Source organism: Salminus brasiliensis, chromosome 3 (assembly GCF_030463535.1).
Source record: "Salminus brasiliensis chromosome 3, fSalBra1.hap2, whole genome shotgun sequence".
NCBI classification, from domain to species: domain Eukaryota; kingdom Metazoa; phylum Chordata; class Actinopteri; order Characiformes; family Bryconidae; genus Salminus; species Salminus brasiliensis.
Genome location: NC_132880.1, coordinates 47,160,028 through 47,177,903, shown reverse-complemented (window position 1 = coordinate 47,177,903; position 17,876 = coordinate 47,160,028).

Here is a 17,876-nt window from a genome sequence, read left to right as displayed (position 1 = left end):
TTCCTAAGCTTGCATTGCCACCAGGCCTGCCTTTTACATCTATTAGCTGCTGCAGAGACTCCTCAGTACTGCGTGAGACTAAACCTTAACTGCGGTCATATGAGGAACCGGATTATTTGCATCTAATCAGTTGTGCCTCGCTGGCCTCATTGCTTTGCATAAACCCATCCTTGGCAATTCTGCTATGCTCTGCAGCAGCAAATTACGGCACTAATTATGGCCATGCCTATAAGAAATGCCATTTAGAATGTGCATAAATGCATTAAATTGCTTGCTTTGTATTGTTTATGTCCCAAACACCTGTTTGTTTTCTGAAACCACTTTGGCTTATAATGAATCTTATAATGCAGAGCTTCAAAACAACCACTGAACTTCTTCAACTTCTTCTTTCTGCTCAGCAGCAGTGCACGAACTCTCTCAACCATACGAGGGAAAGAAATCCGAATCATGTTTATTCATTACGCCATATCAACGTGTTTAAGGTACAAGAGTTTCTGTCAAGAAACGTGGGCAGGTTTCACTGCGGAAACTGACAGAGCTATTTAGGCAATTGCAAAAAGCTGGAATTTCCATATTTTTCCTGTGATTTTTTTTTCTTCTTCTCCCTCATAAGAAATCCCATCATATTGTCAGCTTTTGGTTTACACTCCCTGTTTTCTCTGCCGTTTTCAACACTGCCAAAGATTTCAGGCCGTTTGGCAGCAGCACAGGTTTACTTGTCACTGCCATGGGAGTTACAAGGCTAACCTCTCTTCAGAGTCCATTAAATTCTGTCTCTCATGGGCCGCTGCCTTAATTCCTCCTTAACCATTTGTTGATTCAAACAACTCAGGGATGTCTAAAATACACACTTTTGCCTTTTAGAGACACCTACACTCATCTGAGCAATATTTTAGTGCTGTTTTCTGTTTAAAAAGATATGCAGACTTGCATAATTATGCAAATTACATGCAATTCTTGATTTTCTATGTAGAAATAAATCACATCCTCTACAAAAACACATTTTGGCACAGCAAAATTAGTGTTTATATGCTAAATTATTAAAATACATTTAAAAAGTAAATAAATAAAAAAAGTGTAACATGTACAAACATTAAAGTGCATTAAATATGTTACGCTTTTATTTATACAATGTAAAATAAATTAAATTGTGTCTAAATGTGCAGGAAAATACCATATTTTGTTTTCTTTTAAAGGAAAGGACAGCAGCTATATGTAGCCAAATGTCATTGATGACACCTCCTTTGACAGATATCGCAACTTGCAAATGCTTTTCGAACCCAGATAGAAGTATTTCTGTTCTTGTTTTTGAAAATCATGTGACACCTGAAGTATGAAAGACACTTGCACCCATGAAAATTATGGTGAAACTTGATAATTAAGTATATTAATTATCAACACGAGGAGAACTTATCAGTCTACTAGTTGCTCAAAACATTTCAACTACCTTTAATTAAAAAATTCATGTTAAATTGAACTACATTAGTGTTTAATTTTGTTTGTTATACCCATATAGTAAAAACACAGGTGCTTTGTATGTATTGAGCGTTTATCATGTTATTAGTTTCTTCCTGCATGCTGTTAAACTGGTCACACACACACACACACACACACACACACACACACACACACAGACTGCTACTGATCACACTGATCCTCCAGGTCACTCATCATACCCGCACTGAGCTCCAGCAGCTCAGGAACTGTATGCACTCTGCACTTTAACTGGAACTCCCTCTATTGCACCTAAGCTGTGTACTTTTCTCTTAACCTGAGCACTAGCTGCTATACTCATTACTGCACTCTACACTGGTCTACCTCAGCACACACTCCTAAACTCCCTGTTTTACTTTTCATTTGCACACACAGCACATCACTGCTGTGCATAGTTATGCCATTTTACTGTTAAACTTACTTTTGTTTAATCACTCAGCCTTCATGCTGAACCCCCATGCACACTTTTCCACATGCACATATTTGTATATTTTTGTATTTATTATCTTTGTAATTATTGTCTCTGCACCCTGTCTTGTGTTTTGTCTATTGTCCTTGCACTATTGTATCATGTCCTAGCTATTCTCCACAGGAGGCTTAGCCTAACTGTGTTTGGTTGTACTATACAACCCTGTATTAATATAACACCAATAATGTTGAACTGTTTAGACAATTTAAAAGCTTCAAGGACAAACACAAATGAATATACAGATATATTGAGATGTTATTCTTATTTAAAAGTCTTAAAATTATTTATTTTATTTTATTTAATGTATTTTCTACATTCTTCATGATGTAAACGAGGACATGCGACACTGAAATGATTTGCTTTAAATAATAGCAAAAGATAAAGAAAAAACTGTGCTTTAATAATTGATATTCAGCACCATTTTGCCTTGAATGCATCTCAAGGACTGAGCTTCTATGAGATCCCAAACCCCAGAATTAGAGCAGGCGATTATTGGACACAAAGGAGACATTTGTTCAGGCAGAGGTCGAAGGAATAAGGGCAAATTAAAATGATTCTCTTAGCGAATTATACATCTGTCAGTCATTCTGTCAGGTGTCAGCTCGTGTAAAATGCAGCATCCACTGGAAAAATGCCTCCAACGTTCTGCAAATGGTCTATGGAATGATCTCATGTGCAGTAATGTCTGCTGGTTTTATACACCCGGCGCCCTGCGGGGGATGTGTACAGCCAATTAAATATTCCACACAGATAACTCAAAAATCAATACAAGAAGAACGGCTCTTGAGTAATTTTAAGGTCACAGCCAGCAGCTATTCTTCAAACTGTCAGATTCCAAATTGATTTGTGGCTCGAGAAGTTCCGTCCTCTTCATGAAGAGACGCCACTGCGATCGGCACAGCTGCAGCGTAAAGAAAACTGCGAGGTCATATTCAAGACTATCCAAATCTAGTCTTTTTTTATTGTGAGGATTCGTTTGAAAGGTTTGTTTTATGATTTCATCAAATCTCAGATCTAGTTCATGAAGTTGAAGAAAAGACATTAAATTGTGAAGTAGAAGAAACTTGTTGCAAGGCCTGTCACTATAACTTTTGGGGTTTTTTTGAGACGATAAATTGTCCCAGCAATAGTTGCAATAAACTAAGTAAATATATTGCCACTGATATAATGATAATATAATAGCATAATAATGCAGTTACACCCTTTTGAGGAGGAATAAACTTTGGATAATTAGGAATATTTAGACACTGGAACTAAAATAAAATATGAATAAAATAAACAAGGAAGAATTAAAGCCATATCTGCTTATAGCCAAAAGGTTTCAACACCAGAGCTGTGGAATGCTCGCATAGCTTTTCATAGGGCGCATACAGTAATAGTGTAATATCTTTTTATAGGGCCCATACAGTAATAGTGTAATAGCTTTATATAGGGCCCATACAGTAATAGTGTAATAGCTTTATATAGGGCCCATACAGTAATAGTGTAATAGCTTCATATAGGGCCCATACAGTCATAGTGTAATAGCTTTATATAGGACCCATACAGTCATAGTGTAATAGCTTTTTATAGGGCCCATACACTAATAGTGTAATAGCTTTATATAGGACCCATACAGTAATAGTATAATAGCTTTATATAGGGCCCATACACTAATAGTGTAATAGCTTTATATAGGACCCATACAGTCATAGTGTAATAGCTTTTTATAGGGCCCATACACTAATAGTGTAATAGCTTTATATAGGACCCATACAGTAATAGTGTAATAGCTTTATATAGGACCCATACAGTAATAATGTAATAGCTTCATATAGGGCCCATACAGTCATAGTGTAATAGCTTTATATAGGACCCATACAGTTATAGTGTAATAGCTTTTTATAGGGCCCATACACTAATAGTGTAATAGCTTTATATAGGACCCATACAGTAATAGTGTAATAGCTTTATATAGGGCCCATACAGTCATAGTGTAATAGCTTTTCATGGGGCCCAAAATTCCTAACAGCACCCCTGGATGCAACACACACACCCACACATGAAGGTGAAAGCGTTTCCTGTTTGTCTTGCATTGGACAAGCTACAAGTGTTTGTGCAATTAATCCCTAAAAGAACAGAACAGCACAACTGGCTAAAACACACACACACAAGTAAACACAATTGGCAATATCGAGGTCCGCAAAAACGATCAAGGTCATGTCCACATACTGCGCGGTAAGTTGATAATGTAATTATCGTGACCGGCCTACGTGTTGCTCCAAGCAGAACTTTCCAATGAGCACCTTATTGTGCCATGTGATCTAGGTAGGTTAAGAGGATGAGGGGAAATGGGGAATTTTAAATGTTAAGGATTTTCATATTTTATAAATATTGTAATGCTAGATCCTAAAGCAGGAAGCCCACCAAGACAAGGAGATATTGCACCAAAATTTGGTCAGATTTTCATCATAAATAGATAAGGTTGCCCATTGCAGTTTCACTGGCTGGATAGCACTGGGATTGTGTCTCATTAGCATTGCTATACACACACCAAGGCTGCCAAATCTCACACATTAGCTGGGAGACTCACACACTTAGCTCTAATCTCAAGCTCTTACGTCACACTTGTCGTTTGTTGCGCATTTTTACCGACCCCTCGTTCCCCTCCAAACCAAGCTCTGGAGGAATTTGACACCCGAAAAGTTTCCTACAGCTGCTGCTCCAGATCTCACCGATTTAACACACTCTGGACCGACAACAGCACCTTCTAAAGCTGCGATGGAGAGCACGCGTACTACTGTATCCAGTAATCACAGCTGGTCCATGTGTGCGTTAGATCAGGATGGTGAACCTGTACCCATAGCAACAGCAAACCAATGAGGGAGCTCTTGTGCAGTGTGTCAGAGTAGAGAAGACACTCGCTAACTGTGGAAAAGGACAAGGTCAATAACAAGACTTAATCTGTGAACTAAACCCGCAGAACATGCCCATGTGGGGTTTGTATGGGTAGCCCAACAGGGAACCAGAACATTTTGTCAATGGGTTCCACGCTGGTCCTACATATGGATGCCCACGAGGGTCAGTGATGGGACAGGGCGGTTAAACATGGGTACAGATACATACATACAGGGCCTAGATGAGTGCTATTTGAGATTAAGGTAGGCTGTCACTATAGGGCCCATTTTGGAATCCCAACTGGGTCCCAGTAAAAACTCATGTACAAACCCACTCAGAGCCCATGCTCACCTGGAACTAACCTAGCTCATGTTTAATCCTTGTGAGCCCCATATGAGCACGTTGGCTGGGGACATGGTCAGTAGGTGGACAGTTATGGACAGTCATTTTAGATTCTGGTGCGGAATGAACATGGTTATTAATCTAATTCTGCTCACATCCAGTACATTTGAGCATGACAAAGGGTTGAAGTTCACTGAATGGGTTTGTGTGAAACTCTACGATAGACTGGTGTCCCATCCAGGTTGTAGTCCTGCCTTGCGCCCAGTGTTTGTGTGGGTAGGCTCAGAACCCACAGTGACCCAGACCAAGACAATTTGCTCTGTAATCTGCATGAATCATTTGCACTGCAATTAAATACTGTTGTTGCCCTGTTTATACTATAAATATATATTCTAATATATATATAATTTTTAATAGAATTGGCGTAGTGGGTCAAGATGTCCCTATAGATTTTTTTTGTATTTTCATATATTTTATTAAAAAATATCTTCACTATATTAACATTATATATATATATATATATATATATATATATATATATATATATATATATATACACACATTTCTCTCTTTGTCCTAAATGTATTTTATTTAATAGAGTGTTTATTCATAGGAGTATCTTTTTATCGAGTGTTTATTTATAGGAGTGTCTTTTTATAGAGAGTTTATTTGTAAAGTGTTTATTCTTATAAAGTGTTTATTTTTACACAAATAGTTGCAACTGTAACAACTGTAATTTCCCTCCTTAGATCAATAAAGTATTTCTGATTCTGATTTAACCAAATTGTTTGTTGTTTTAAATGATTTCCCTAACTGTGTTTAGGGTTATGCATCATTTATCTGCACTTTCTAAACTCCTGCACTGATTTGGTTCAATTGGAATAAAAGTACATTGTTTTTAGAGGGACATCTCCTCCATCTTCCTCTGAATTAGTTGCAGTGACAAATATTTAGACTCTGCTTTACCTCCCTGAGAAATGTGCAGTGGCCGTTTGTTTTTGTTCCAGCTCGCATTTTCTGTGTGTGTTTTCATAGTGTATCAACAAAGCCAGTAGATTGGCAGCTCATTAGTCTTATTTCTCTGTAGACAGACTGACTCACTCAGTAATGAGAACATACTGGATACCAAGAAATGTAGGAGAATGCATGAAAAGAGACAGTGGTTTGGATGGTTTCTGTGTCTAAACAATGCAGATGATCTACAGAATCATCACTGTGGCACATTTTTTATCAACTGCAGCTTTGCCATGACAATAATGAGAGATTTGAGGGAAATATATGAAGTATTACCTGTGGGTAATTTGTAAAAATACATTGTGTGGGTTTACACAGCTATGTGGGCCTGAGAGTACTTCAAACAAGTCCAAGACAACTTGTTGTGTAAAAGCCCAGTATGGATAATCAATAATGGCTGTGTGTTTTCCCATTCCTCACCCTCAAATGACATAGTCCATCATTAGTTTCATATCGGTTACTGAATAATTTCAACCAGTTAGTGAATCATTTCTAACGCATAATTATGGAATTTCTGGCAGTTATTGAATCATTTGTAGTGGTTATCAAATCATTATTAATTAAAGTAAAAAAATAAATAAATTATAATATCATTATATTTTTACATTTATTATATTTACATTTATAACAGTTATTATTTATAGTAGTTACTAAATTTCATTTATTTAATTTTATTTATAGCATTACAACATAATTTATAGCAGTTACTGAATAATTTGTAGCAGTTATACAATTATATAAAGCACTACATAATCATTTATGGCAGTTACTGAATAATGTATAGTAGTTACAGAATAATTTAGTGGTTATTGAATCATTTATAGCAGTTACAAAATAATGTATAGCAGTTACAGAATAATTTAGTGGTTATTGAATCATTTATAGTGGTTACTGAATTATTTACAGCAGTTACAAAATAATGTATAGCAGTCACTGAATAATTTGTAGCAGTTATAAAATTATATATAGCACTACATAATCATTTATAGCAGTTACTGAATAATTTGTAGCAGTTATTAAATTATACATAGCACTACAGAATCATTTATAGTAGTTACTGAGTAGATTATAGTAGTTACTGAGTAATATATAATAGTTACTGAATAATTTAGCAGCAATTGAATTATTTATAGTAGTTATTATATAATCTATAGCATTACAGAATCATTTATAGAAGTTACTAAATAATTTAGTGGTTATCGATATTTTTATAGAAGTTACTGAATAATATATAGCACTTACTGAATCATTTGTAGCAGTTAATAGTGGATAAATCACAGCATTAATAATAGGCCTTAAATGAGAACTCAAAGGTAAGCAATGATATAAATGTATATGTCTATAATAAAGTATCTATTGAAAATGTTTTTACTACATGAATCCAAAGGGGGTGGAAATGGAAAAGGATGTGGTGAAGTGTGGGGCCCAGATTTCAGGATTGTATAACTGCAACTGATAATCGGAGCCGGGGAAAGCTCTATGTGTGCTTGTTTTATTGATATTTGTATATGTTCAGTATGGCAGTGCCTGTAGGTTAGTGCTGTAATTTCAGCACAGTGAGCCGAATCACTTCTCTCCCCAACTGCAGGTTAACAACTAATGTAATGCAATCACATGTTTTCATACATTATTTTTTCCATTAGGTCTATTGACTGTTGAATTTGAAATGTGTGCCTGAGACTGTGGGCGTGATGTAATCGATTATCGAGCCACATATCTATATGATTGGCTGCCGCTGCACTTATGTTCTTGAGCTTTTGTCGAGGAGCTGGATGTGCATCAGCAGTGTATACGTGATTAAGCATCAGTCATGTGTGAATAGTGTCTCCTCTCATTTTTCATTCCCATAAATATGTGTGTATGTCATGCAAAAATCTTCAAATCTCCAAAATGGCAAATAAAACCTTCTTAGCTTTCAATGGATGTCGATGTAATGAGGTTTTACTCATTTTGGAGCATTTCTATTGGTCCATTCATCATGAAAGATGCAGGTGATAGCCACCTAGCTCTTATTACATATCACTGTTGGTTGTTACAGCGTATACTTAGTTGTTTCATATAGAAAACTATATGCCAAATGTTTGTGGACACCCCAACTAATGAATGCATTCAACTACTTTAAGTGGTACCATGCCTAATGCCAGGCATAGGCTAGAGCGGTACTGAGCTGCGGAGCAGTGGAACTAACTGTGTTCTCTGGAATGATGGATGGTGCTCCATCCAGTACTTTTGGAATGGGTTAGGGAGTTAAGAATGAAGTTACCTTTGCTGGACGCATTTAAATCCTCACAGCAATGCTTCTCCAACATCTAGTGAAAAAACCTTCTTCGCTGGACAGTAGGGATTACAGTTACTCCAACAAAAGCAGGATTATTGTGTTTAACACCCTTGATTTTGGAAGGAACAGTGAATGAGCAGGTGTCCCAAGACTTTTGTCAATGTAGTGTACTATATTTTGAAGTGTTACCCATTGAAATACTCATCTATCAAGCCAGCAAATGGGATGGGATCAGGAACAGACATGAAATTATGGTCTAAATGCAAGCAGAGAACTGACAAAGAGTCAAATTAGGATGGCCATGCTTTCAGGCCCATGTATAAGCAGAAGAAGGCTCTATGTCTTCTTTAATTCTACTGCCTGACACGTCCAAGACAGGGCCACTCACATGAGCACTGTTCCGAGGCTGGACCTTTTGTACAGCCCGCAGACTCCCCACCAATCCTGACCTGCAGGATGCATCCGATGGAATTAGTAGGCTATGTGCAGCGCTGTTTAACGGCCAAGCTGGAGAAAATGAGTCTGGGGTAATTGTGGCTGATACTGAGTGCTCTCCTGTGTACTTCCTACAAGTATACTGGAGAATGCTTTTTAATGGGATACTTTAATAGAATCATTACGTGTATTAATTGCTTAGTTAGAGAGACAATTTAGAAAGATGTGGTGATTAAATCGAGGTGCATATTAATTTCCCTCAATGTCAGGTTCATAAGTATTTGGACAGTGACCCTTTTTTTCTGCAGTTTTGCCTCTGTACTCCACCACAGTGCATTTGAAATGAAGCAATCTGTGTAGACTTTAGGAATTTACAGCCATTTTTTACATGGTCACACCTTTCTCACAAGTCCGAAAAACTGATCAGTAGTTTCTTTTTTTTTAATCAAATGTTTATTTTCTATTTTAGAAAAACATTCTGCAATCCTGCAAAGAAAGGGGTAGCTACAAAACCCAGCCCATAACCCCCCACCCTAATGGCACTTTCCCCTATTGGCCAGTTCATTGCAGAAATACAATATTCAGAAACAATAAAATAAATACAATTATTACATATTAAAATGTGCATAATTTCAAAGCCATTCTGCAAACGTCTTTGCAGCATTTTCCCAAGACTTTAATGTGTCTCAATTAGCACCGTGAATACGAGCAGTTGAAAGTTCCAGGCACACAGGACTTCTTTGTCTCCAAGTCAAAGATTGGGGGGGGGTTCCACTGCAGAGCTCGTAATCTTTTAGCCACGGTCAGTCCAGCCGACCACATTCTTCTATTTGAACAATCCAGGTTACAGTTGGAATCGTCATTCAGAAGAAAAAAAATTAACTGACATTGTCCCAGAGCTTTGGGGACAGTGTGCAAAAAGTCCCGTATTGTCATCAGGGCAAAAGGTGCAGAAAGGCGAAGGGATAAAGTGCATTTAATCTGAAAATAAAATGGTATTTTTTAATGAATTATTGGTAGTTGGGATTTCTGGAGGATAAAATCATATTATTCCAAAGCGTTTGCCAATTAATTTGAAAATGAAACTTAACTGCAAAAGTTTAAGCTCCTTTTCCCAAATAATCTGACTACCAAGTGGTTTGTATGTAGCTAGGAGCAAAGAGATATAAATGGTCGATAGCTGATCAGCATTTCATGGCCAGATCTCTCATTGCCTGTTCTCTCATTATTCCATGACAAATGTGATTAAAGATCTGGAGTTGACTTCAAGTGCTGAATTTGCATATAGTGGTCGTTCAATAGCTCTTTCAATATGACGTCCAAAAAAGTGTTCATGCAGGTAAAGCCATCATTAAACTGAAAAAAGCCTATCAAAGAGAGCAGAATTTAGAGGAGTGGCCAAATAAACAAATTAGTAAATTCTTGTACTTTTAAAGGAATCTAATGTCGAGCTCAGCAACACCAAAAACCCTGGAAGACAACTAGAGATGGAGATGATCACGAACATTTTTCATTGAAAGAAAACCCCCCTTTCAAACATCTAGTCATGCTAGATGCTCTCAAGGACGAAGGTGTATCATTATCAAAGTCTCCAATCGAGAGACACCTTCTTGAATGTTAATGCAGTGGTTTTTACTTCAAGACCACTGGGAAGACTCAAGGACAGAAAGCCCACATTAGACTGTCAGAAGCCAGCTCTGGAGTTTTTGAGCAGATGAAACCAAGATTACCTTGAGTACAGATAAGCAAATTAATGGTTGAAGCATAGCACATCATCTGTCAAACATGGCGGAGGCACTGTTACGACATAGGCATGTGTATCTGCCAGTGGAACTGAACTGGGCTACTGGTGTTTATTGATTGTCCTCTGCTGATGAATGAAGTTGCAGGTTGAATTCTGAAGTGTATCAAGCTCTACTTTCTGCCCACATTCAGAGCTTCAAGAGCTTCCCAAGGCTAAGAAATGCTCTTAACTGTCAGGTGGGTTAAGTCACCTCATCTTAACTCAATCGAGCAGCTTTTCACTTACGGAAGACAAAACCAAAGCAGGAAGACCTGTAAAGCCAGTAAAGGCCTGGTGAAGCATTTGGTGATGTCCATGAGTTCCAGACTCCAGACAAATAATCATCATATTTATCACTGTGTGTTTGTCCAATTGTTTTCAAGGCTGTAACAATGGATGGGAAATGTAAAAATGGCTATAATTTCTAAACAAGGCGTATAGAAGCAAAACAACAAAAAAATATGTGTCACTGTCCAAATACTTTTGGAACTGACTATATGGTTGCGTAATATTGACCTTTTTTACATTTCAGAGTGGTCACAACTGCTTTTGTACACTTTCCTTGACTGTTTGCCATGTCAACAAGAGGCGAAATGGGTATTCCATGAAAGACCACATGCAGTAGAGCAGCTCAGTCATCGATCCAGAGTGCATTTCAGTGCTGTGGACACAGTTCAGATAGTATGAGTTCTGGTTTGGCAGTGCATACACTTGTTGTGTTTGGAAGGCCTTAACAGACAAAACAGAAAACTCAGCCCCCCTCCCGACAGTGTGTGCTTCCCTGTTGATGTGCGAGCTGACCACCCAGCACAACAGAGCGCTGAATTATTGACTACGGTTTTCAGGAAACCACTTCATATAGAATAACCCTCAGCCGTATTCTGAAGCCATCTATAAATAATAAACAGTATTGATTCACGATGCGCCGGAGTCAATGAAGGGGGAAGAGTGAGAGGGGACGAGACGGAGGGGGAAAATGCACTTTGCTTAACAGAACGCATTCTCTTCAATCAGAAACCCAATGATGAAAGTGTTTGCAAAGTAAGTGGTGATGGAAAACAACAGCTATGTTTACATGCTCACGATAGCCCTCCTACCTTCCTCCTATTAGTCTAAGATACTGGACCAAGCTAAACACAGCGGCATTTATAGCATGCATGCTAGCATTGACTGTCACTTAGCCAACGAGAATACCTTTCATTGCACTTTTGTCCAATGATGTTTGTTTTGGTGTCAGAAAGCTGTCACACATGTAGAGAAGCATTGCCAATAGAATATGACTCTCTGAAGCAGATAAATAAACATGAGCCTATTGGCACCATGCTGCCTAATAATGCCAGGCGTGGGCTAGAGGGGTATAAAGCCCCCTCCCACCATTGAGGAGCTGTGGAGCAGTGGAACTAACTGTGTTCTCTGGAATGATGGATGGTGGAGCTCCGTCCAGTACTCTTGGGATGAGTTGTGGAGAGTTGGGGATGATGAGGCGAGGTGGTGATCATCATCATCCAACATCCTGACCTCACTGATGCTTTTAGCTTTTCAAAATCTAGTAGAAAGCCATCTGTCCTCGACAGTAGAGACAGTTACCACAACAAAAGCAGGATCAGCTCTTTAATCTCCTGTAGTATGTGCAGGTGTCCGAATACTTTTGTCATTTTGTCAATTCCAAACCAGCATATCTTCAAAATTGTAAACTGTGGGATACACAGTTATCAATTACCAGTATATAGACCAGTAACACACTCCCTCATGCCTGATTGGTGGAAAGGGTGCATTCGCTACACTGGTCTTTGTGAAAGACAGCTTCTTTGGGAAAGCACATGAACGCACACACAAGCACACCAAACCCCAAGTGTGTGAATCTCTGGATGGGGAGACAGTTAGATTAGCAGTCTTAGGTTAACTCATTTTACACAATTAGCGTGCCAGCAGCGGTGGTTGGTGACAGTAGCAGAGTGGCTGGCTGGCCTGCGTGGTCACGAGCTGCCCCCCGAGCAGACCTCCTTGGGTAAAGGGCAGATAAAAAAAGATCACGCAGACGTGCTCTGCACGCCGGACGACGCGGCACCAGAGACCCCGCCGCAGACCGGATGATTTGCATTTGTGCCATGGCAACAAATGTCACACTTAGCATGGCTAATGTGTTTATGGTTATCTACTGATGTTCCTGTTTATTGGGCCCTCTGTGATTTACGCATAGGACGCACTCCCTACAGCAGCTTCTCGGGCGCTGAAGTTCAAACGAGAGTGGCGGAGCGAATTCAATGCGCCGGGTAAGCAGCGTTGAGAGAGCGAGAAAGCAAGAGAGAGAGAGAGAGAAAGAGAGAGGGAGAAAGGGAGAGGAAGAGAGGCCCGCAACGTGTTCCTTTGAAAGAGACACTCATTAAAGCACTTCTCTTTGTTTGGGTTTCGCCATTAAGGCCTGTCTGCATTCCGGCTCCTCATAAACCCTAAGCCTCTACTTTAGCATGTCATTTTAATTGGCACTCTTTATTCTTCGCCTGCCTGTTTTTTCCCCCCTTCTTAATTCATTTGCTTTTCCACGCACAAAGCTCAACATTTTTAAAGTTGCATGATAAATCATCGTCTGGTGGCATGGCGACACGCGTGAAGACGTGCCAGACTGTAAATGAACGTTATTGCACATTGCCGACGTACAGACACACTACCCCTCGTTCTGAGCAGCGGCTATCACTGGGAGCTGAGCTGAGGAACCCATCAATCACATCTGCCATATTTGCTGATTTCTAATAAGCCTGCGCTGAATATTGCACAGTATCCGACGGTGTTATTCTGGGCGGTTCCTCTGCGGTTGTTTGTTGTGCTCCAAACTGAAAATAAAATTGCGGTGGTCAGAGAGAGAGATGCTATGATAAAGAGCTGATGACAGGAGGCAGGGTTTAAGATTTCCGAGATAAGCCGTGACATTTCCTCGGCAGAGCGGCGGAGCGTACTCACAATGAGATTTCCCAGCCCACTCCCTGACCAAGGCCTTTTTCCTGCTGAATTATTGGTTTTTCAGAACTACAAATGCTCTTAAAGTCTGAGGAAACTCTATGCAAACTCTATATAAGCTCTACATCATCTACAAACAGTTTCATTAACACACTTCTTGTAGGAAGTGATTTTGCCAGCGATAACTGGACCAGTTTGGTACTGCCAATTAACCCACCCATCTGTAACTTCCCTCACCACCAGCAATGCTCCCGACACTAGGAGGGTAAGGACTTAACACTTGTCTCCTCCAAAGCATGTGAAGACAGCCAGCCGACACTCCAGACAGCTCGAAGTAAAGTGCCGGGTCCCCAGGTCCACTGCACCAGCTAACAGATGCTTGTGCCGGCCGATGGAGCTTAAGAGTGATGAGAGTGAAGAATGGTACCAGCACAAACCATGATTCTTGCAGCACATTCGAGGATGGAAATGCTGTTATTCCGTTTCTGATCATATGAGGTTGACCAGCTTCACTGAGGTAGTGACAGCGCATTAGACGGCCGAGCCACTTGGAGCCCAACAATACTAATCTTATGCTGCTAAATTCCACCAGGCTGTTCCAGTGATTACAAATTCAGTTCTGCTGCATCTGTAACTTTGCCGCAATTGATGATGGAATTGTCAGAGTTTTTCCCACTTTTATGTAGCGCTGAGGAGTGACCTTTTGAACGCTGACACTCCCACAGTGTATGATGCAGAAAAGTCCTCCTGACTAAGCCCCGGCTCTGTTCTCAACCCCGAAACACATTTATAAAAATGTGCTAAAAAAGCCCAAGACCTGCTAATATTAAGGGGGGGGGTGATCTTTACGAATAACTTGATTCTAAAATAGCACCATTAAAAGCCTACATTCAACCAGTATGTATTGATGTGATTATAGTCCCGGTTTTGGCTTAGTTCTGTATGACGACTTTATTCTTGATGCTTGAGAACACTATTAAATAAAGGTGGCAAAGAAGAACTGCTTCCATTGGATTTCTACATGTACATTTATTAGGGATATCACATTCAGGTTATTTTGCCCCCCGAGTCTCTTAACGCTGAGTATGAGCTGATACCAATCCAGTCTGATCTTAGTGTGTGTATTAATACATAATCCAGCCCCTCAGTTTAGATCAGACGAGCTGCTGATTAATGGCTTCAGTAAATCTCAGTTTCTATAATCAGATTTTCTGGACTGACTGATTTAGTTTAGTTGAGACTTTTCTTAAAATCACTGTTTTATAGTGTTTAATATCTTATAATCCAGTCTGACTCTCCTCCCTGACCAATCAGCTCCCAGCTCCTTTACAACACTGCAGTCTGATCACTTCCTGAGTGTGTGTGGTGGTGGGACACACTCAAGACTGGTATTTGTGGTTGTTGGTCTACTGGTGTGTAATAAGTGATGTATAGTGGGTGAATGTGCTGTGTGTGTGATTGGGGTTTCTACAGTGAATGTGTGTGTGTGTGTGTGTGTGTGTGTGTTAGTATTAGTGTTAGCCTCCACTCTGTTCTGAATAGGTTCTTCAGTGCTGGTTTATAAACAGAGCAAGGCGATCCCGGTTCTCCCACTGGTAAAACAGAGCGTTTCAGTGAGAGTTTTAAAAAGGGTCAGATATTATGGTCTGTTTTCAGGTTCCTCTGAAAAAATCGCTCCACAGTGCAGAACCTCAACTCCTTTATTTACCTTCTGAGAACGTCCGCACTGCTGCGGCTGGGGATAATGTCCGTTAATGGAGCCTTGAAGCCACCAGATGGCGCTCTGAACACCGTGTTCAAAACAAAGGCATGGAACCGGATTGGGATTAAAATAGCTGGATCAGATCAGGAGTCTTGCCCAAGGTGTAGAGTGGTGAGATTGCCAGCCCAGGAATTAAACCCTAGTCTGCCATGGGAAAGGCGGTGGTGTTACCCACTATGCTACACCAACCATTGAACCATTCACTGAAGAACCTCCCACTGAAAGATGTTTCAGGAAGGCAAAACTGGTTCTTCTTCTTAGATCTTTAATTTAGTAGCATCTATTCTTCAGTGACAGCTTGTTCTCCTTCCGCAATCCACTGCATTACTAATACTAGTATAACCCAGTATCTGAAACAAAGGTTCAGGGTCCGGCCATGGGCTATGCAGCAATTAAGCACCATCTGATTGGTTACAGTACCTCTGCACATGCTTCTCATGTTAATTATAATCAGAGCTTTTAATATTAAAGAGGAGAGAGGAAGCACATGCTGTTTCTTCTGTCCTTGGTTGCTTTTCATCTTATATTATTGAAGGCATGTTCTTGGATAACCTGACAGACTGTAAAATTACATCTGTGATAAATAATTACTGAAAAATGGGCCTGTTATCAAAATCAAATTAACATTCAAATGGGGGAAAAAATGGAAATGCGCCTCACATACATACACATGCACACCGACAGCCTACCTAGCATACCTAATGTGCAGTGGCCCTCAAAGACGCTACACTCTCTGAATTTCACATCTGGAATTGATAGGCTCCTCGTTCAGAATATCTATTTGGTGCTGGCTGGCAATATGAAATACCAACAAGACTGCTGTGCATATGAAGAAGAGGGGAGATATGGATGGGGATGGGAGTGAGGGTGGGGGTGAGGCACCTACTACTTCACTTTCAGTGGATCATAAAACCTCTAACGACATTGCTGAAATTGGCGTATTATTCTTTGAACATGAGTGAGGACAGCTTCACCGGAGGACTTCCATTAGTTCACCAGTTCTGAGTTATGGAGTCTCAGGGGAGAGCACTATCCAATGACATTTACATAAGCACCAACCCACCCAGCCCACGGCTCAGACGCCCGCCAAACACCACCGCCGCAGACAAGCCCAGCTACCCAAGGAAGTACAGCTTCTACCGAGGTATTGTCTCGCTGACGATGAAACTTCAGTCCACCTGCTGTGCCGTGGCCACTTATGTCAATGTGACATTAAAAGCCAGGAAAGCGATTCCTGGAGTTAACAAAGGTGCAGCATGTTGTTCCCTTTCTCATACAAGACTTCTGAAAAAGGACCCGTTATATAACCAAAAACTGCTGAGGCTAACCTTACGTTACCTCATTTAGAGCAACGGCACAGTTATTCCTTATGTATGAACCCCACCACGGGTGGAAAATGAAGTATCAAACTTTCAGCCGAAGAGAAGTATCATGCAGGGAGAGCAAGAGAGAAGGACAACTCTGACGTTTCACAAATAACCTCATTTTTCACTTGTTTGACATTGCAGTATGTATGATGAGATGCACATTCTCCAGCGAAAGTATCTTTTCTGGGAGAAATTTGGAGAAGGCAAACATCTCCCCAGCCATTCACAATGGCAGTCAAGTGAACCACACGTCCGAAATTGTACATATCAAATCATCCAGCAAAGAGAAATACATATCAGAATATTATGATCTCCCTTGGTTTGGAATCAGCTCGGCCTGGGATGCCACAGATGTCACATGACAGTATACGTATGAATACAGCTCTGGCTAATAATTATGCGTAATTTATTTTCTTTAATTTGCATCTCTACATGTACGGCAGCCGTTTTATTCCAGGCATTTCATCGAACAAAGCTGAGTGAGCTGAATTTGCAGACTCAACAGCAATGTGAGAAAGTCCCAACAGCAATGTGAGAGACTAGTGGAGAGCCGGCCGAGACATGAGAGCTGTGATTGTGAGTTAGGGTTATTTGACTATTGTGATTTCTGAATGCTCTCAAAGTTCAGATATTAGTACTGTGTTGTTTAAATTTGAATAATATCTTTGCATTATAATTATTATAATAATTTCTTTGCATTATTTGAGCAGTTGTTTTTGAGCAGTTGCTATTTTTGCAAATAAATGCTCTAAATAGCAAATATTTTTATTTGGAATTAAGGGAAAATGTTGTCCAAGGTTTATGAAATACAACACATATGTTAATATCCCAAAACAGATGGCCTATAAATAGTAAAACCAGATAAACTGATCATGTAGGGTGGTCTCTTTATTTGTTCGGGAGCTGTATAAGCATATGTATAAATAAGCGAGCACACCAGTCAGTTGTAGCAGAGTGCAAACCCATAGGCATCATGGGCAAAGAACATGATTTGACCGTTGTCTAAAAGGGCATGATAATAGGGTACTGGGCGAAGGGTGGTGCATCTCCAGTAGTGAAGGTGTACTGGGAATGGACGTCTCGCACATTGAGTGCCAACC